Here is a 20,903-nt window from a genome sequence, read left to right on the forward strand (position 1 = left end):
ATCATTTTCAATCATTCAATAATGATGTGGTTTTGGATGACAGTATCCTACATCCTGTATGATATAATAATAATAAGAGACATCATGGAAAAATAATAGGAGACATAATGGAAATATCATCCAGTTTGTCACCATAATTGGAATATACATAATGCAAGAAGGTTTTATGTGTGTCGTCTTCTTCTCTTGAGTCTATGAGCTGAGGTGGGTGTCTCTTGGAGCTCTGGTGGAGGAAATATTCACCTGCCTTGGTGTCTCAGAGCTTTGAGGGGGTAAAAAGCCTAGCACTAGTTTAGTTATTGTAATGTATTTGCTACAATCAATAACACAAACAAGCTTCAGTACAGTAAAGTCATCATTTAAATCAGTGATCTAATTTTTATTTCTAAGTAGAATATCTGAAACAACTTCCCTTACTGACTAAACACAAAAAAAGTTAAAGATCCCGCTACCTCTTACATGCTAAGCGAGCGCTCTACCATTTGAGCTAATCCCCCACTTTTGGAGGTGGGTGGCTGTCAGTGCCGGTTGCTTTACAGTACTTTCTGCAGGGCAAATGTGGCTGTGAACGTGCACTGTTTAATGCTAGTTATCAGAAATAGCTCTGAGTCCAGGGGCTGTGGAAGATTGGGTGAGAATGATCGTAGAATCATCAGACCCCAGTAAATAAACCCATAGTCACCACACCACAGAGCACTACACTACACATCCTCCCTGATTGTCTAGTGGTTAGGATTCGGCGCTCTCACCGCCGCGGCCCGGGTTCGATCCCCGGTCAGGGAAAGCTTTGTTTTGAAAACCGTAATGATTCTTTTTCTTTTCATGTCTTAAGTTGAACAGAATTTCCTTTTTTTTTTACATTTGCATAAACAGAGCTCTTGCTAATTCAATTAATAAAACTGAAAGGATCATGGAAGTGACGTTAAGAATTGTATTAAGTGAGCATGTCAATTGAAATATTCCAAGAAGAGAATACGCTAGTCGGGGAAAGACAATCTTGGCACAAAACCGAGGCATATTTTTCAATCATTCAATCCATAGGTGGTTTTGGATGACAGTATTCTATGAGATATCCTGGGAAAATAATAGGAGACATAATGGAAATACATTATCGTCCAATTTGTGACCATAATGGGAATATACTTAGTGCTTCCTTCACAGGAAATAATACATGTGACATAACGGGAATGTAATAAGTATGTGGGTTTGGCTCGGATTATCCTACATCCAGCAGGGATATAATAACTGGGAAAACGCTATATTTGATACCGCCACGTTGTGGGATGAGCGAGTAAACATTGCATGTCATTTCCCAGAATCCCTTGCTGCAGTGGGAGCACTGTATGCTACTGTAGGTGATAATGGTTGAAATATATATATATATATATATATATATATATATATACACATAAACCAGTTCAATAATTTAAAGGGGGGGAATTAAAATGGCTGAAGTGGAAAATGACAAGTATTTACCGATCCAAAAAAACGACTCCTGAGCATGTATGTACTGCTTACATGGATGTACCCATTAGCATGTACAGTGTTGTTTGTTATTGCGGTTACCAATTTATTTCCATATTAAATATTTAATTTCTCTGAAATGGTGCAAGCAAATTGCATGAAAAGTTGCAAAAGAATACATGAATGTTTTGTATCCAGTCAGGGGATGAGATGAGATGGGGTCATGTTCATATTTGAACTGTACATTACTAAAAGAAGGCTTTTTTTCTATGCAGATACAGTATAGTGTTTCAAACACATGCTATACACACGCACACACGCACACACGCACACACACACACACACACACACACAGCACTATCTGCAATGTAAAGATGTGGGTGAACAGAGCAAAAAAGATGGTACTAGAAACGCTTATTACAGTAACACCAAAGGGATGTGCCTAATGCTAAAGTTTGAACAGCAGCAGCCGCAGTACCCCTGATATCTATGGATGGGACAGATACCCCCTGCAGACACAGACACCCGCGCGCGCGCACACACACGCACACGCACGCACACAGGGAGGGGTCTGTAGTGTGACAGAGCATGCTAGCTTCGCCACCAGGCACTCCTTCTTGAATTAAAATAAAACTATCTCCTTACCTCTTTCTGGATGCCCCCTCTTTACCAACAAGAGGGACAGGACCAGCTCTCCTCAGCTTCCATTTTCCCCTTCCTTTCCTCTCTCCCTTGAAAACTTTCTGCACCTGAGACAGTGGGAGGGAGGGAGATAGAGCAAGAAACAGCACCCCAAATCCTGTCCCATAAGAAGCAGCACAGGCTTCTGTCCGTTTGCTCCTCTCCTCTCCCTCCAGGTGATTTGCATGGGAGGGAGGAGCTGCTTGCTCCCTCTCTTCCTCTCTCTCTCCCCCCCTCTCTCTCCCCCTCCCCCTCCCCCTCTCTCTCTCTTCCTCTCTCTCTCTCTCCCCCCCTCTCTCCTCTCTCTCCCCCCCTCTCTCCTCTCTCTCTCTCTCTCTCTTTCTCCCTCTCTCCCTCTCTCTTTTAGAAGCTTTACACCTGCCAGCCAGTCTACAGTATGTGATGATATCACAATGTGTCTCTTACATCACAGACAGGCTGACATCATCACACAGGCTGACTGGCCATCAAGAGACAGAAATGCAGATAGAGACACACTGACAAACACATACACTGTAGGCACAGGCGCCATGCGGCTTCTGCACCATAAAAGTCCATTTGAATCAAAAATAATGTAGTCTTTTAAGTGAGGCTCTATTGAAATCTTGGGGGTCTAAGTGTCAAGACAATCTTGACGTAAAACGGAGGCATCATTTTCAATCATTCAATAATGATGTGGTTTTGGATGACAGTATCCTACATCCTGTATGATATAATAATAATAAGAGACATCATGGAAAAATAATAGGAGACATAATGGAAATATCATCCAGTTTGTCACCATAATTGGAATATACATAATGCAAGAAGGTTTTATGTGTGTCGTCTTCTTCTCTTGAGTCTATGAGCTGAGGTGGGTGTCTCTTGGAGCTCTGGTGGAGGAAATATTCACCTGCCTTGGTGTCTCAGAGCTTTGAGGGGGTAAAAAGCCTAGCACTAGTTTAGTTATTGTAATGTATTTGCTACAATCAATAACACAAACAAGCTTCAGTACAGTAAAGTCATCATTTAAATCAGTGATCTAATTTTTATTTCTAAGTAGAATATCTGAAACAACTTCCCTTACTGACTAAACACAAAAAAAGTTAAAGATCCCGCTACCTCTTACATGCTAAGCGAGCGCTCTACCATTTGAGCTAATCCCCCACTTTTGGAGGTGGGTGGCTGTCAGTGCCGGTTGCTTTACAGTACTTTCTGCAGGGCAAATGTGGCTGTGAACGTGCACTGTTTAATGCTAGTTATCAGAAATAGCTCTGAGTCCAGGGGCTGTGGAAGATTGGGTGAGAATGATCGTAGAATCATCAGACCCCAGTAAATAAACCCATAGTCACCACACCACAGAGCACTACACTACACATCCTCCCTGATTGTCTAGTGGTTAGGATTCGGCGCTCTCACTGCCGCGGCCCGGGTTCGATCCCCGGTCAGGGAAAGCTTTGTTTTGAAAACCGTAATGATTCTTTTTCTTTTCATGTCTTAAGTTGAACAGAATTTCCTTTTTTTTTTACATTTGCATAAACAGAGCTCTTGCTAATTCAATTAATAAAACTGAAAGGATCATGGAAGTGACGTTAAGAATTGTATTAAGTGAGCATGTCAATTGAAATATTCCAAGAAGAGAATACGCTAGTCGGGGAAAGACAATCTTGGCACAAAACCGAAGCATATTTTTCAATCATTCAATCCATAGGTGGTTTTGGATGACAGTATTCTATGAGATATCCTGGGAAAATAATAGGAGACATAATGGAAATACATTATCGTCCAATTTGTGACCATAATGGGAATATACTTAGTGCTTCCTTCACAGGAAATAATACATGTGACATAACGGGAATGTAATAAGTATGTGGGTTTGGCTGGGATTATCCTACATCCAGCAGGGATATAATAACTGGGAAAACGCTATATTTGATACCGCCACGTTGTGGGATGAGCGAGTAAACATTGCATGTCATTTCCCAGAATCCCTTGCTGCAGTGGGAGCACTGTATGCTACTGTAGGTGATAATGGTTGAAATATATATATATATATATATATAATATATATATATATATATATATATATATATATATATATATATACACATCAACCAGTTCAATAATTTAAAGGGGGGAATTAAAATGGCTGAAGTGGAAAATGACAAGTATTTACCGATCCAAAAAAACGACTCCTGAGCATGTATGTACTGCTTACATGGATGTACCCATTAGCATGTACAGTGTTGTTTGTTATTGCGGTTACCAATTTATTTCCATTTTAAATATTTAATTTCTCTGAAATGGTGCAAGCAAATTGCATGAAAAGTTGCAAAAGAATACATGAATGTTTTGTATCCAGTCAGGGGATGAGATTGAGATGGGGTCATGTTCATATTTGAACTGTACATTACTAAAAGAAGGCTTTTTTTCTATGCAGATACAGTATAGTGTTTCAAACACATGCTATACACACGCACACACGCACACACACACACACACCACACACACACACACACACAGCACTATCTGCAATGTAAAGATGTGGGTGAACAGAGCAAAAAAGATGGTACTAGAAACGCTTATTACAGTAACACCAAAGGGATGTGCCTAATGCTAAAGTTTGAACAGCAGCAGCCGCAGTACCCCTGATATCTATGGATGGGACAGATACCCCCTGCAGACACAGACACCCGCGCCTGCGCGCACACACACGCACACGCACGCACACAGGGAGGGGTCTGTAGTGTGACAGAGCATGCTAGCTTCGCCACCAGGCACTCCTTCTTGAATTAAAATAAAACTATCTCCTTACCTCTTTCTGGATGCCCCCTCTTTACCAACAAGAGGGACAGGACCAGCTCTCCTCAGCTTCCATTTTCCCCTTCCTTTCCTCTCTCCCTTGAAAACTTTCTGCACCTGAGACAGTGGGAGGGAGGGAGATAGAGCAAGAAACAGCACCCCAAATCCTGTCCCATAAGAAGCAGCACAGGCTTCTGTCCGTTTGCTCCTCTCCTCTCCCTCCAGGTGATTTGCATGGGAGGGAGGAGCTGCTTGCTCCCTCTCTTCCTCTCTCTCTCCCCCCCCCTCTCTCTCCCCCCTCCCCCTCTCTCTCTCTTCCTCTCTCTCTCTCCCCCCCCTCTCTCCTCTCTCTCCCCCCCTCTCTCCTCTCTCTCTCCTCTTTCTCCCTCTCTCCCTCTCTCTTTTAGAAGCTTTACACCTGCCAGCCAGTCTACAGTATGTGATGATATCACAATGTGTCTCTTACATCACAGACAGGCTGACATCATCACACAGGCTGACTGGCCATCAAGAGACAGAAATGCAGATAGAGACACACTGACAAACACATACACTGTAGGCAACAGGCGCCATGCGGCTTCTGCACCATAAAAGTCCATTTGAATCAAAAATAATGTAGTCTTTTAAGTGAGGCTCTATTGAAATCTTGGGTGGTCTAAGTGTCAAGACAATCTTGACGTAAAACGGAGGCATCATTTTCAATCATTCAATAATGATGTGGTTTTGGATGACAGTATCCTACATCCTGTATGATATAATAATAATAAGAGACATCATGGAAAAATAATAGGAGACATAATGGAAATATCATCCAGTTTGTCACCATAATTGGAATATACATAATGCAAGAAGGTTTTATGTGTGTCGTCTTCTTCTCTTGAGTCTATGAACTGAGGTGGGTGTCTCTTGGAGCTCTGGTGGAGGAAATATTCACCTGCCTTGGTGTCTCAGAGCTTTGAGGGGGTAAAAAGCCTAGCACTAGTTTAGTTATTGTAATGTATTTGCTACAATCAATAACACAAACAAGCTTCAGTACAGTAAAGTCATCATTTAAATCAGTGATCTAATTTTTATTTCTAAGTAGAATATCTGAAACAACTTCCCTTACTGACTAAACACAAAAAAAGTTAAAGATCCCGCTACCTCTTACATGCTAAGCGAGCGCTCTACCATTTGAGCTAATCCCCCACTTTTGGAGGTGGGTGGCTGTCAGTGCCGGTTGCTTTACAGTACTTTCTGCAGGGCAAATGTGGCTGTGAACGTGCACTGTTTAATGCTAGTTATCAGAAATAGCTCTGAGTCCAGGGGCTGTGGAAGATTGGGTGAGAATGATCGTAGAATCATCAGACCCCAGTAAATAAACCCATAGTCACCACACCACAGAGCACTACACTACACATCCTCCCTGATTGTCTAGTGGTTAGGATTCGGCGCTCTCACCGCCGCGGCCCGGGTTCGATCCCCGGTCAGGGAAAGCTTTGTTTTGAAAACCGTAATGATTCTTTTTCTTTTCATGTCTTAAGTTGAACAGAATTTCCTTTTTTTTTTACATTTGCATAAACAGAGCTCTTGCTAATTCAATTAATAAAACTGAAAGGATCATGGAAGTGACGTTAAGAATTGTATTAAGTGAGCATGTCAATTGAAATATTCCAAGAAGAGAATGCGCTAGTCGGGGAAAGGACAATCTTGGCACAAAACCGAGGCATATTTTTCAATCATTCAATCCATAGGTGGTTTTGGATGACAGTATTCTATGAGATATCATGGGAAAATAATAGGAGACATAATGGAAATACATTATCGTCCAATTTGTGACCATAATTGGGAATATACTTAGTGCTTCCTTCACAGGAAATAATACATGTGACATAACGGGAATGTAATAAGTATGTGGGTTTGGCTGGGATTATCCTACATCCAGCAGGGATATAATAACTGGGAAAACGCTATATTTGATACCGGCCACATTGTGGGATGAGCGAGTAAACATTGCATGTCATTTCCCAGAATCCCTTGCTGCAGTGGGAGCACTGTATGCTACTGTAGGTGATAATGGTTGAAATATATATATATAATATATATATATATATATATATATACACATCAACCAGTTCAATAATTTAAAGGGGGGGAATTAAAATGGCTGAAGTGGAAAATGACAAGTATTTACCGATCCAAAAAAAACGACTCCTGAGCATGTATGTACTGCTTACATGGATGTACCCATTAGCATGTACAGTGTTGTTTGTTATTGCGGTTACCAATTTATTTCCATTTTAAATATTTAATTTCTCTGAAATGGTGCAAGCAAATTGCATGAAAAGTTGCAAAAGAATACATGAATGTTTTGTATCCAGTCAGGGGATGAGATGAGATGGGGGTCATGTTCATATTTGAACTGTACATTACTAAAAGAAGGCTTTTTTTCTATGCAGATACAGTATAGTGTTTCAAACACATGCTATACACACGCACACACACACACACCACACACACACACACACAGCACTATCTGCAATGTAAAGATGTGGGTGAACAGAGCAAAAAAGATGGTACTAGAAACGCTTATTACAGTAACACCAAAGGGATGTGCCTAATGCTAAAGTTTGAACAGCAGCAGCCGCAGTACCCCTGATATCTATGGATGGGACAGATACCCCCTGCAGACACAGACACCCGCGCGCGTCGCACACACACGCACACGCACGCACACAGGGAGGGGTCTGTAGTGTGACAGAGCATGCTAGCTTCGCCACCAGGCACTCCTTCTTGAATTAAAATAAAACTATCTCCTTACCTCTTTCTGGATGCCCCCTCTTTACCAACAAGAGGGACAGGACCAGCTCTCCTCAGCTTCCATTTTCCCCTTCCTTTCCTCTCTCCCTTGAAAACTTTCTGCACCTGAGACAGTGGGAGGGAGGAAGATAGAGCAAGAAACAGCACCCCAAATCCTGTCCCATAAGAAGCAGCACAGGCTTCTGTCCGTTTGCTCCTCTCCTCTCCCTCCAGGTGATTTGCATGGGAGGGAGGAGCTGCTTGCTCCCTCTCTTCCTCTCTCTCTCCCCCCCTCTCTCTCCCCCTCCCCCTCTCTCTCTCTTCCTCTCTCTCTCTCCCCCCCTCTCTCCTCTCTCTCCTCTCTCCCTCTCTCTCTCTCTCTCTTTCTCCCCTTTTCTTGGCACAAAACCGAGGCATATTTTTCAATCATTCAATCCATAGGTGGTTTTGGATGACAGTATTCTATGAGATATCATGGGAAAATAATAGGAGACATAATGGAAATACATTATCGTCCAATTTGTGACCATAATGGGAATATACTTAGTGCTTCCTTCACAGGAAATAATACATGTGACATAACGGGAATGTAATAAGTATGTGGGTTTGGCTGGGATTATCCTACATCCTGCAGGGATATAATAACTGGGAAAACGCTATATTTGATACCGCCACGTTGTGGGATGAGCGAGTAAACATTGCATGTCATTTCCCAGAATCCCTTGCTGCAGTGGGAGCACTGTATGCTACTGTAGGTGATAATGGTTGAAATATATATATATATATATATATATATATATATATATATATATATATATATATATATATATATATATATATATATATACACACATCAACCAGTTCAATAATTTAAAGGGGGGGAATTAAAATGGCTGAAGTGGAAAATGACAAGTATTTACCGATCCAAAAAAACGACTCCTGAGCATGTATGTACTGCTTACATGGATGTACCCATTAGCATGTACAGTGTTGTTTGTTATTGCGGTTACCAATTTATTTCCATTTTAAATATTTAATTTCTCTGAAATGGTGCAAGCAAATTGCATGAAAAGTTGCAAAAGAATACATGAATGTTTTGTATCCAGTCAGGGGATGAGATGAGATGGGGTCATGTTCATATTTGAACTGTACATTACTAAAAGAAGGCTTTTTTTCTATGCAGATACAGTATAGTGTTTCAAACACATGCTATACACACGCACACACGCACACACACACACACACACACACACACACACACACAGCACTATCTGCAATGTAAAGATGTGGGTGAACAGAGCAAAAAAGATGGTACTAGAAACGCTTATTACAGTAACACCAAAGGGATGTGCCTAATGCTAAAGTTTGAACAGCAGCAGCCGCAGTACCCCTGATATCTATGGATGGGACAGATACCCCCTGCAGACACAGACACCCCGCGCGCGCGCACACACACGCACACGCACGCACACAGGGAGGGGTCTGTAGTGTGACAGAGCATGCTAGCTTCGCCACCAGGCACTCCTTCTTGAATTAAAATAAAACTATCTCCTTACCTCTTTCTGGATGCCCCCTCTTTACCAACAAGAGGGACAGGACCAGCTCTCCTCAGCTTCCATTTTCCCCTTCCTTTCCTCTCGCCCTTGAAAACTTTCTGCACCTGAGACAGTGGGAGGGAGGGAGATAGAGCAAGAAACAGCACCCCAAATCCTGATCCATAAGAAGCAGCACAGGCTTCTGTCCGTTTGCTCCTCTCCTCTCCCTCCAGGTGATTTGCATGGGAGGGAGGAGCTGCTTGCTCCCTCTCTTCCTCTCTCTCTCCCCCCTCTCTCTCCCCCTCCCCCTCCCCCTCTCTCTCTCTCTCCCCCCCTCTCTCCTCTCTCTCCCCCCCTCTCTCCTCTCTCTCTCTCTCTCTCTTTCTCCCTCTCTCCCTCTCTCTTTTAGAAGCTTTACACCTGCCAGCCAGTCTACAGTATGTGATGATATCACAATGTGTCTCTTACATCACAGACAGGCTGACATCATCACACAGGCTGACTGGCCATCAAGAGACAGAAATGCAGATAGAGACACACTGACAAATACATACACTGTAGGCACAGGCGCCATGCGGCTTCTGCACCATAAAAGTCCATTTGAATCAAAAATAATGTAGTCTTTTAAGTGAGGCTCTATTGAAATCTTGGGGGTCTAAGTGTCAAGACAATCTTGACGTAAAACGGAGGCATAATTTTCAATCATTCAATAATGATGTGGTTTTGGATGACAGTATCCTACATCCTGTATGATATAATAATAATAAGAGACATCATGGAAAAATAATAGGAGACATAATGGAAATATCATCCAGTTTGTCACCATAATTGGAATATACATAATGCAAGAAGGTTTTATGTGTGTCGTCTTCTTCTCTTGAGTCTATGAGCTGAGGTGGGTGTCTCTTGGAGCTCTGGTGGAGGAAATATTCACCTGCCTTGGTGTCTCAGAGCTTTGAGGGGGGTAAAAAGCCTAGCACTAGTTTAGTTATTGTAATGTATTTGCTACAATCAATAACACAAACAAGCTTCAGTACAGTAAAGTCATCATTTAAATCAGTGATCTAATTTTTATTTCTAAGTAGAATATCTGAAACAACTTCCCTTACTGACTAAACACAAAAAAAGTTAAAGATCCCGCTACCTCTTACATGCTAAGCGAGCGCTCTACCATTTGAGCTAATCCCCCACTTTTGGAGGTGGGTGGCTGTCAGTGCCGGTTGCTTTACAGTACTTTCTGCAGGGCAAATGTGGCTGTGAACGTGCACTGTTTAATGCTAGTTATCAGAAATAGCTCTGAGTCCAGGGGCTGTGGAAGATTGGGTGAGAATGATCGTAGAATCATCAGACCCCAGTAAATAAACCCATAGTCACCACACCACAGAGCACTACACTACACATCCTCCCTGATTGTCTAGTGGTTAGGATTCGGCGCTCTCACCGCCGCGGCCCGGGTTCGATCCCCGGTCAGGGAAAGCTTTGTTTTGAAAACCGTAATGATTCTTTTTCTTTTCATGTCTTAAGTTGAACAGAATTTCCTTTTTTTTTTACATTTGCATAAACAGAGCTCTTGCTAATTCAATTAATAAAACTGAAAGGATCATGGAAGTGACGTTAAGAATTGTATTAAGTGAGCATGTCAATTGAAATATTCCAAGAAGAGAATACGCTAGTCGGGGAAAGACAATCTTGGCACAAAACCGAGGCATATTTTTCAATCATTCAATCCATAGGTGGTTTTGGATGACAGTATTCTATGAGATATCCTGGGAAAATAATAGGAGACATAATGGAAATACATTATCGTCCAATTTGTGACCATAATGGGAATATACTTAGTGCTTCCTTCACAGGAAATAATACATGTGACATAACGGGAATGTAATAAGTATGTGGGTTTGGCTGGGATTATCCTACATCCAGCAGGGATATAATAACTGGGAAAACGCTATATTTGATACCGCCACGTTGTGGGATGAGCGAGTAAACATTGCATGTCATTTCCCAGAATCCCTTGCTGCAGTGGGAGCACTGTATGCTACTGTAGGTGATAATGGTTGAAATATATATATATATATATATATACAGTGCTTGACAAATCACCCAAAAATCTACTCGCCAAACCAAAAAATCTACTCGCCACCTAGCCCCGCCCCCAGCCCCTCCCCCAGCTCCTCCCCTAGCTCCGCCCCCAGCCCCGTGTAAAAAATGTTTTAAGTAAATTCCTAGTAGAACAACATTCTTTTTTGACATAAGTTTATTTATTGTATTACATTTATACTTTACTACAATTAGTCCTTGTTACGTTGTGTGTGACTATTTTCCTGCACCCATTAACCAGTGTTTGGATGCCCCCTCTTCACAATATCTAAAGCAGCAATCCCACCTGGGATCTTACCTGATCCGCAGTCCCTCAATGTCCAGGTACCCTCATACCCGCAATGTTATATGTTGGAGGGGAGGTGTTCCCTACCTGTCTTCTGGGTTAGGGGGGATTCCGATGTCTTCCGTGTGAAGCTCCAGAGTCAGATCTTGAAGAAAGCAGTATCGGTTATTTCGGTGTAGTATAGGGCAGTTAAGATATATAGTTAAATAAGATATCCAGATCCAGAGTGCGGGAGAGAGCGAGACAGAGAGAGAGCGAGACAGAGAGAGAGCGAGACAGAGAGAGAGCGAGACAGAGAGAGAGCGAGACAGAGAGAGAGAGAGACAGAGAGACAGAGAGAGAGAGAGAGACCCAGAGACCCAAAGAGACAGAGACCCGGAGACAGAGACCCGGAGACAGAGACCCAGAGACAGAGACCCAGAGACAGTGACCCAGAGACAGAGACCCAGAGACAGAGACCCAGAGACAGAGACCCAGAGACAGAGACCCAGAGACAGAGACCCAGAGACAGAGACCCAGAGACCCAGAGACAGAGACCCAGAGACCCAGAGACCCAGAGACCCAGAGACAGAGACCAAGAGACAGAGACCAAGAGACAGAGACCAAGAGACAGAGACCAAGAGACAGAGACCAAGAGACAGAGACCAAGAGACAGAGACAGAGACTGGGAGAGTGTGGGAGAGGGGGGGGGGGTGACTGACTGACCGGGGGGGGGGGGGTGAACTGACGGGGGGTGACTGGCTGGAGGATTGGGTGGGGGGGGGGGGTTCTGACTTGGTGGGGATTACTGACTGGGTGACTGGGTGGGATTACTGACTGGGTGACTGGGTGGGGTGGATTACTGGGTGGGGGTGCGATTACTGACTGGGTGGGGGGTGGGATTACTGACTGGGTGGGGGGTGGGATTACTGACTGGGTGGGGGGTGGGATTACTGACTGGGTGGGATTACTGACTGGGTGACTGGGTGGGGGTGGGATTACTGACTGGGTGACTGGGTGGGATTACTGACTGGGTGACTGGTGGGGGGTTGGGATTACTGACTGGGTGGGATTACTGACTGGGTGACTGGGTGGGGGGGGGTGGGATTACTGACTGTGTGGGGGTGGAATTACTGACTGGGTGGGATTACTGACTGGGTGACTGGGTGGGATTACTGACTGGGTGACTGGGTGGGATTACTGACTGGGTGACTGGGTGGGATTACTGCCTGGGTGGGGGGTGGGATTACTGACTGGGTGGTCTGGGTGGGGGGTGAGATTACTGACTGGGTGGGGGTGGGATTACTGACTGGGTGACTAGGCGGGATTACTGACTGGGTGAGATTACTGACGGGGTGACTGGGTGGGGGGTGGGATTACTGACTGGTTGACTGGTTGACTGGGTGGGGGGTGGGATTACTGATTGGGTGGGATTACTGACTGGGTGACTAGGTGACTAGGTGGGATTACTGACTGGGTGACTGGGTGAGATTACTGACTGGGTGAGGGGTGAGGGGTGACTGGGTGGGGGGTGGGATGACTGACTGGGTGGGGGGTGGGATGACTGACTGGGTGACTGGGTGAGATTACTGACTGGGTGACTGGGTGGGGGGGTGACTGGATGGGGGTGGGATGACTGACTGGGTGGGGGGTGGGATGACTGACTGGGGGGGTTACCTCTGGTGTCCTGCACACACACGTTCTCTCTCTCCCCCATATATACACACACTTTCTCACACACACACACACACACACACACACACAATCTCTCTCTCACATACACACACACACACTCTCACATACACATACACACACACTCTCTCACATACACACACACACACATACACACACACACACACACACACACACACACACACACTCTCAATCTCTTTCTCACATACACACACACTGTCAGTACCTCACAGTATCTCAGGAGCGCTGGAGGGGAGAGAGGGTGGGGAAGAAACACACGGCTACTATCTCCCGCCCCACGCGGACAGCGGGAGAGCGCCGGAGGGGGGGGGGGGTATCTCCCGACCCGCGCATACAACGGGAGAGTGCCGGAGGTGGGGGCGGAATCTCCCGACCCGCGCGCACAGCGGGAGAGTGCCGGAGGGGGGGGTATCTCCCGACCCGCGTGCACAGCGGGAGAGTGCCCGAGGTGGGGGTGGTATCTCCCGACCCGTGCGCACAGCTGGAGAGTGCCGGAGGTGGGGGCGGTATCTCCTGACCCGCGCGCACAGCGGGAGAGTGCCGGAAGTGGGGGGGTATCTCCCGACCCGCGCGCACAGCGGGAGAGTGCCCGAGGTGGGGGTGGTATCTCCCGACCCGTGCGCACAGCTGGAGAGTGCCGGAGGTGGGGGCGGTATCTCCTGACCCGCACGCACAGCGGGAAAGTGCCGGAAGTGGGGGGGGTATCGCCCGACCCGCGCGCACAGCGGGAGAGTGCTGGAGGTAGGGGGGTATCCGCGCGGACAGCGGGAGAGCGCCGGAGGGGGGGGGGTGTATCTCCCGACCCGTGCGCACAGCTGGAGAGTGCCGGAGGTGGGGGGGGGGGGGTATCTCCCGACCAGCGCGGACAGCGGGAGCGCCAGGGACCGGGGGCAGGATGTATCAATGTATATATAAATATTTTAAAGTGCATTAAATTCCCCCCACCTCAAGCATCTGTTCAAAATCCTCCATGACGGGATCAGTGCAGGTCTTGTAAGTTACAGGAGCTGATACAATTATACAGAAGGCTATATAGAGGAGGAGGCGGAGCAGCAGCAGCAGCAGCAGATACACGCGCACATCCCCTCCCCCCCCCCCCATCATGACTTACCCGTGCAGAGAAGGAAGGGCGGTTTGAAGTCTTGGCAACTCCAAGCCGCGTCACAGCCAATCAGCTAGAGGGATTTTTTTTTTTTTCCCGAGCAGGTGATTTTTTTTTTTTCGAGCAGGGGATTTTTTTTTGCAGAGCAGGGGAAAAGTTACTGGCCACGAGCCAATATCCGATCGCAGCTGGCGAGTTGGCGACCGGGTTTGTCGAGCACTGTATATATATATATATATATATATATATATATATATATACACATCAACCAGTTCAATAATTTAAAGGGGGGGAATTAAAATGGCTGAAGTGGAAAATGACAAGTATTTACCGATCCAAAAAAACGACTCCTGAGCATGTATGTACTGCTTACATGGATGTACCCATTAGCATGTACAGTGTTGTTTGTTATTGCGGTTACCAATTTATTTCCATTTTAAATATTTAATTTCTCTGAAATGGTGCAAGCAAATTGCATGAAAAGTTGCAAAAGAATACATGAATGTTTTGTATCCAGTCAGGGGATGAGATGAGATGGGGTCATGTTCATAGTTGAACTGTACATTACTAAAAGAAGGCTTTTTTTCTATGCAGATACAGTATAGTGTTTCAAACACATGCTATACACACGCACACACGCACACACACACACACACACACACACACACACAGCACTATCTGCAATGTAAAGATGTGGGTGAACAGAGCAAAAAAGATGGTACTAGAAACGCTTATTACAGTAACACCAAAGGGATGTGCCTAATGCTAAAGTTTGAACAGCAGCAGCCGCAGTACCCCTGATATCTATGGATGGGACAGATACCCCCTGCAGACACAGACACCCGCGCGCGCGCACACACACGCACACGCACGCACACAGGGAGGGGTCTGTAGTGTGACAGAGCATGCTAGCTTCGCCACCAGGCACTCCTTCTTGAATTAAAATAAAACTATCTCCTTACCTCTTTCTGGATGCCCCCTCTTTACCAACAAGAGGGACAGGACCAGCTCTCCTCAGCTTCCATTTTCCCCTTCCTTTCCTCTCTCCCTTGAAAACTTTCTGCACCTGAGACAGTGGGAGGGAGGGAGATAGAGCAAGAAACAGCACCCCAAATCCTGTCCCATTAGAAGCAGCACAGGCTTCTGTCCGTTTGCTCCTCTCCTCTCCCTCCAGGTGATTTGCATGGGAGGGAGGAGCTGCTTGCTCCCTCTCTTCCTCTCTCTCTCTCCCCCTCTCTCTCCCCCTCCCCCTCTCTCTCTCTTCCTCTCTCCCCCCCTCTCTCCTCTCTCTCTCTCTCTCTCTCTCTCTCTCTCTCTCTCTTTCTCCCTCTCTCCCTCTCTCTTTTAGAAGCTTTACACCTGCCAGCCAGTCTACAGTATGTGATGATATCACAATGTGTCTCTTACATCACAGACAGGCTGACATCATCACACAGGCTGACTGGCCATCAAGAGACAGAAATGCAGATAGAGACACACTGACAAATACATACACTGTAGGCACAGGCGCCATGCGGCTTCTGCACCATAAAAGTCCATTTGAATCAAAAATAATGTAGTCTTTTAAGTGAGGCTCTATTGATATCTTGGGGGTCTAAGTGTCAAGACAATCTTGACGTAAAACGGAGGCATCATTTTCAATCATTCAATAATGATGTGGTTTTGGATGACAGTATCCTACATCCTGTATGATATAATAATAATAAGAGACATCATGGAAAAATAATAGGAGACATAATGGAAATATTATCCAGTTTGTCACCATAATTGGAATATACATAATGCAAGAAGGTTTTATGTATGTCGTCTTCTTCTCTTGAGTCTATGAGCTGAGGTGGGTGTCTCTTGGAGCTCTGGTGGAGGAAATATTCACCTGCCTTGGTGTCTCAGAGCTTAGAGGGGGTAAAAAGCCTAGCACTAGTTTAGTTATTGTAATGTATTTGCTACAATCAATAACACAAACAAGCTTCAGTACAGTAAAGTCATCATTTAAATCAGTGATCTAATTTTTATTTCTAAGTAGAATATCTGAAACAACTTCCCTTACTGACTAAACACAAAAAAAGTTAAAGATCCCGCTACCTCTTACATGCTAAGCGAGCGCTCTACCATTTGAGCTAATCCCCCACTTTTGGAGGTGGGTGGCTGTCAGTGCCGGTTGATTTACAGTATTTTCTGCAGGGCAAATGTGGCTGTGAACGTGCACTGTTTAATGCTAGTTATCAGAAATAGCTCTGAGTCCAGGGGCTGTGGAAGATTGGGTGAGAATGATCGTGGAATCATCAGACCCCAGTAAATAAACCCATAGTCACCACACCACAGAGCACTACACTACACATCCTCCCTGATTGTCTAGTGGTTAGGATTCGGCGCTCTCACCGCCGCGGCCCGGGTTCGATCCCCGGTCAGGGAAAGCTTTGTTTTGAAAACCGTAATGATTCTGTTTCTTTTCATGTCTTAAGTTGAACAGAATTTCCTTTTTTTTTTACATTTGCATAAACAGAGCTCTTGCTAATTCAATTAATAAAACTGAAAGGATCATGGAAGTGACGTTAAGAATTGTATTAAGTGAGCATGTCAATTGAAATATTCCAAGAAGAGAATACGCTAGTCGGGGAAAGACAATCTTGGCACAAAACCGAGGCATATTTTTCAATCATTCAATCCATAGGTGGTTTTGGATGACAGTATTCTATGAGATATCCTGGGAAAATAATAGGAGACATAATGGAAATACATTATCGTCCAATTTGTGACCATAATGGGAATATACTTAGTGCTTCCTTCACAGGAAATAATACATGTGACATAACGGGAATGTAATAAGTATGTGGGTTTGGCTGGGATTATCCTACATCCAGCAGGGATATAATAACTGGGAAAACGCTATATTTGATACCGCCACGTTGTGGGATGAGCGAGTAAACATTGCATGTCATTTCCCAGAATCCCTTGCTGCAGTGGGAGCACTGTATGCTACTGTAGGTGATAATGGTTGAAATATATATATATATATATATATACAGTGCTTGACAAATCACCCAAAAATCTACTCGCCAAACCAAAAAATCTACTCGCCACCTAGCCCCGCCCCCAGCCCCTCCCCCAGCTCCTCCCCTAGCTCCGCCCCCAGCCCCGTGTAAAAAATGTTTTAAGTAAATTCCTAGTAGAACAACATTCTTTTTTGACATAAGTTTATTTATTGTATTACATTTATACTTTACTACAATTAGTCCTTGTTACGTTGTGTGTGACTATTTTCCTGCACCCATTAACCAGTGTTTGGATGCCCCCTCTTCACAATATCTAAAGCAGCAATCCCACCTGGGATCTTACCTGATCCGCAGTCCCTCAATGTCCAGGTACCCTCATACCCGCAATGTTATATGTTGGAGGGGAGGTGTTCCCTACCTGTCTTCTGGGTTAGGGGGGATTCCGATGTCTTCCGTGTGAAGCTCCAGAGTCAGATCTTGAAGAAAGCAGTATCGGTTATTTCGGTGTAGTATAGGGCAGTTAAGATATATAGTTAAATAAGATATCCAGATCCAGAGTGCGGGAGAGAGCGAGACAGAGAGAGAGCGAGACAGAGAGAGAGCGAGACAGAGAGAGAGCGAGACAGAGAGAGAGCGAGACAGAGAGAGAGAGAGACAGAGAGACAGAGAGAGAGAGAGAGACCCAGAGACCCAAAGAGACAGAGACCCGGAGACAGAGACCCGGAGACAGAGACCCAGAGACAGAGACCCAGAGACAGTGACCCAGAGACAGAGACCCAGAGACAGAGACCCAGAGACAGAGACCCAGAGACAGAGACCCAGAGACAGAGACCCAGAGACAGAGACCCAGAGACCCAGAGACAGAGACCCAGAGACCCAGAGACCCAGAGACCCAGAGACAGAGACCAAGAGACAGAGACCAAGAGACAGAGACCAAGAGACAGAGACCAAGAGACAGAGACCAAGAGACAGAGACCAAGAGACAGAGACAGAGACTGGGAGAGTGTGGGAGAGGGGGGGGGGTGACTGACTGACCGGGGGGGGGGGTGAACTGACGGGGGGTGACTGGCTGGAGGATTGGGTGGGGGGGGGGGGTTCTGACTTGGTGGGGATTACTGACTGGGTGGGATTACTGACTGGGTGACTGGGTGGGATTACTGACTGGGTGACTGGGTGGGGTGGATTACTGGGTGGGGGTGCGATTACTGACTGGGTGGGGGGTGGGATTACTGACTGGGTGGGGGGTGGGATTACTGACTGGGTGGGGGGTGGGATTACTGACTGGGTGGGATTACTGACTGGGTGACTGGGTGGGGGTGGGATTACTGACTGGGTGACTGGGTGGGATTACTGACTGGGTGACTGGTGGGGGGTTGGGATTACTGACTGGGTGGGATTACTGACTGGGTGACTGGGTGGGGGGGGGTGGGATTACTGACTGTGTGGGGGTGGAATTACTGACTGGGTGGGATTACTGACTGGGTGACTGGGTGGGATTACTGACTGGGTGACTGGGTGGGATTACTGACTGGGTGACTGGGTGGGATTACTGCCTGGGTGGGGGGTGGGATTACTGACTGGGTGGTCTGGGTGGGGGGTGAGATTACTGACTGGGTGGGGGTGGGATTACTGACTGGGTGACTAGGCGGGATTACTGACTGGGTGAGATTACTGACGGGGTGACTGGGTGGGGGGTGGGATTACTGACTGGTTGACTGGTTGACTGGGTGGGGGGTGGGATTACTGATTGGGTGGGATTACTGACTGGGTGACTAGGTGACTAGGTGGGATTACTGACTGGGTGACTGGGTGAGATTACTGACTGGGTGAGGGGTGAGGGGTGACTGGGTGGGGGGTGGGATGACTGACTGGGTGGGGGGTGGGATGACTGACTGGGTGACTGGGTGAGATTACTGACTGGGTGACTGGGTGGGGGGTGACTGGATGGGGGTGGGATGACTGACTGGGTGGGGGGTGGGATGACTGACTGGGGGGGTTACCTCTGGTGTCCTGCACACACACGTTCTCTCTCTCCCCCATATATACACACACTTTCTCACACACACACACACACACACACACAATCTCTCTCTCACATACACACACACACACTCTCACATACACATACACACACACTCTCTCACATACACACACACACACATACACACACACACACACACACACACACACACACACACACACTCTCAATCTCTTTCTCACATACACACACACTGTCAGTACCTCACAGTATCTCAGGAGCGCTGGAGGGGAGAGAGGGTGGGGAAGAAACACACGGCTACTATCTCCCGCCCCACGCGGACAGCGGGAGAGCGCCGGAGGGGGGGGGGGGTATCTCCCGACCCGCGCATACAACGGGAGAGTGCCGGAGGTGGGGGCGGAATCTCCCGACCCGCGCGCACAGCGGGAGAGTGCCGGAGGGGGGGGTATCTCCCGACCCGCGTGCACAGCGGGAGAGTGCCCGAGGTGGGGGTGGTATCTCCCGACCCGTGCGCACAGCTGGAGAGTGCCGGAGGTGGGGGCGGTATCTCCTGACCCGCGCGCACAGCGGGAGAGTGCCGGAAGTGGGGGGGTATCTCCCGACCCGCGCGCACAGCGGGAGAGTGCCGGAGGGGGGGGTATCTCCCGACCCGCGTGCACAGCGGGAGAGTGCCCGAGGTGGGGGTGGTATCTCCCGACCCGTGCGCACAGCTGGAGAGTGCCGGAGGTGGGGGCGGTATCTCCTGACCCGCACGCACAGCGGGAAAGTGCCGGAAGTGGGGGGGGTATCGCCCGACCCGCGCGCACAGCGGGAGAGTGCTGGAGGTAGGGGGGTATCCGCGCGGACAGCGGGAGAGCGCCGGAGGGGGGGGGTGTATCTCCCGACCCGTGCGCACAGCTGGAGAGTGCCGGAGGTGGGGGGGGGGGGGGTATCTCCCGACCAGCGCGGACAGCGGGAGCGCCAGGGACCGGGGGCAGGATGTATCAATGTATATATAAATATTTTAAAGTGCATTAAATTCCCCCCACCTCAAGCATCTGTTCAAAATCCTCCATGACGGGATCAGTGCAGGTCTTGTAAGTTACAGGAGCTGATACAATTATACAGAAGGCTATATAGAGGAGGAGGCGGAGCAGCAGCAGCAGCAGCAGATACACGCGCACATCCCCTCCCCCCCCCCCCATCATGACTTACCCGTGCAGAGAAGGAAGGGCGGTTTGAAGTCTTGGCAACTCCAAGCCGCGTCACAGCCAATCAGCTAGAGGGATTTTTTTTTTTTTCCCGAGCAGGTGATTTTTTTTTTTTCGAGCAGGGGATTTTTTTTTGCAGAGCAGGGGAAAAGTTACTGGCCACGAGCCAATATCCGATCGCAGCTGGCGAGTTGGCGACCGGGTTTGTCGAGCACTGTATATATATATATATATATATATATATATATACACATCAACCAGTTCAATAATTTAAAGGGGGGGAATTAAAATGGCTGAAGTGG

General features: G+C 46.8%; 5 non-coding genes across 5 annotated transcripts; all 5 read left to right on the forward strand.

The window, feature by feature from the left end:
- The first annotated feature begins 711 nt into the window (after window positions 1-711).
- On the forward strand, window positions 712-783 carry TRNAE-CUC (transfer RNA glutamic acid (anticodon CUC)). The gene has a single exon. It is a non-coding gene; the product is annotated as a tRNA-Glu (tRNA).
- Window positions 784-3,505: 2,722 nt separating this feature from the next.
- On the forward strand, window positions 3,506-3,577 carry TRNAE-CUC (transfer RNA glutamic acid (anticodon CUC)). Its single transcript has one exon. It is a non-coding gene; the product is annotated as a tRNA-Glu (tRNA).
- Window positions 3,578-6,328: 2,751 nt separating this feature from the next.
- On the forward strand, window positions 6,329-6,400 carry TRNAE-CUC (transfer RNA glutamic acid (anticodon CUC)). The gene has a single exon. It is a non-coding gene; the product is annotated as a tRNA-Glu (tRNA).
- A 4,242-nt stretch (window positions 6,401-10,642) lies between these two features.
- Window positions 10,643-10,714, forward strand: TRNAE-CUC (transfer RNA glutamic acid (anticodon CUC)). The gene has a single exon. It is a non-coding gene; the product is annotated as a tRNA-Glu (tRNA).
- A 6,046-nt stretch (window positions 10,715-16,760) lies between these two features.
- TRNAE-CUC (transfer RNA glutamic acid (anticodon CUC)) lies at window positions 16,761-16,832 on the forward strand. Its single transcript has one exon. It is a non-coding gene; the product is annotated as a tRNA-Glu (tRNA).
- The last annotated feature ends 4,071 nt before the right edge of the window (window positions 16,833-20,903 follow it).

The sequence above is a fragment of the Ascaphus truei genome, unplaced genomic scaffold (assembly GCF_040206685.1).
Source record: "Ascaphus truei isolate aAscTru1 unplaced genomic scaffold, aAscTru1.hap1 HAP1_SCAFFOLD_637, whole genome shotgun sequence".
Classification (NCBI taxonomy): domain Eukaryota; kingdom Metazoa; phylum Chordata; class Amphibia; order Anura; family Ascaphidae; genus Ascaphus; species Ascaphus truei.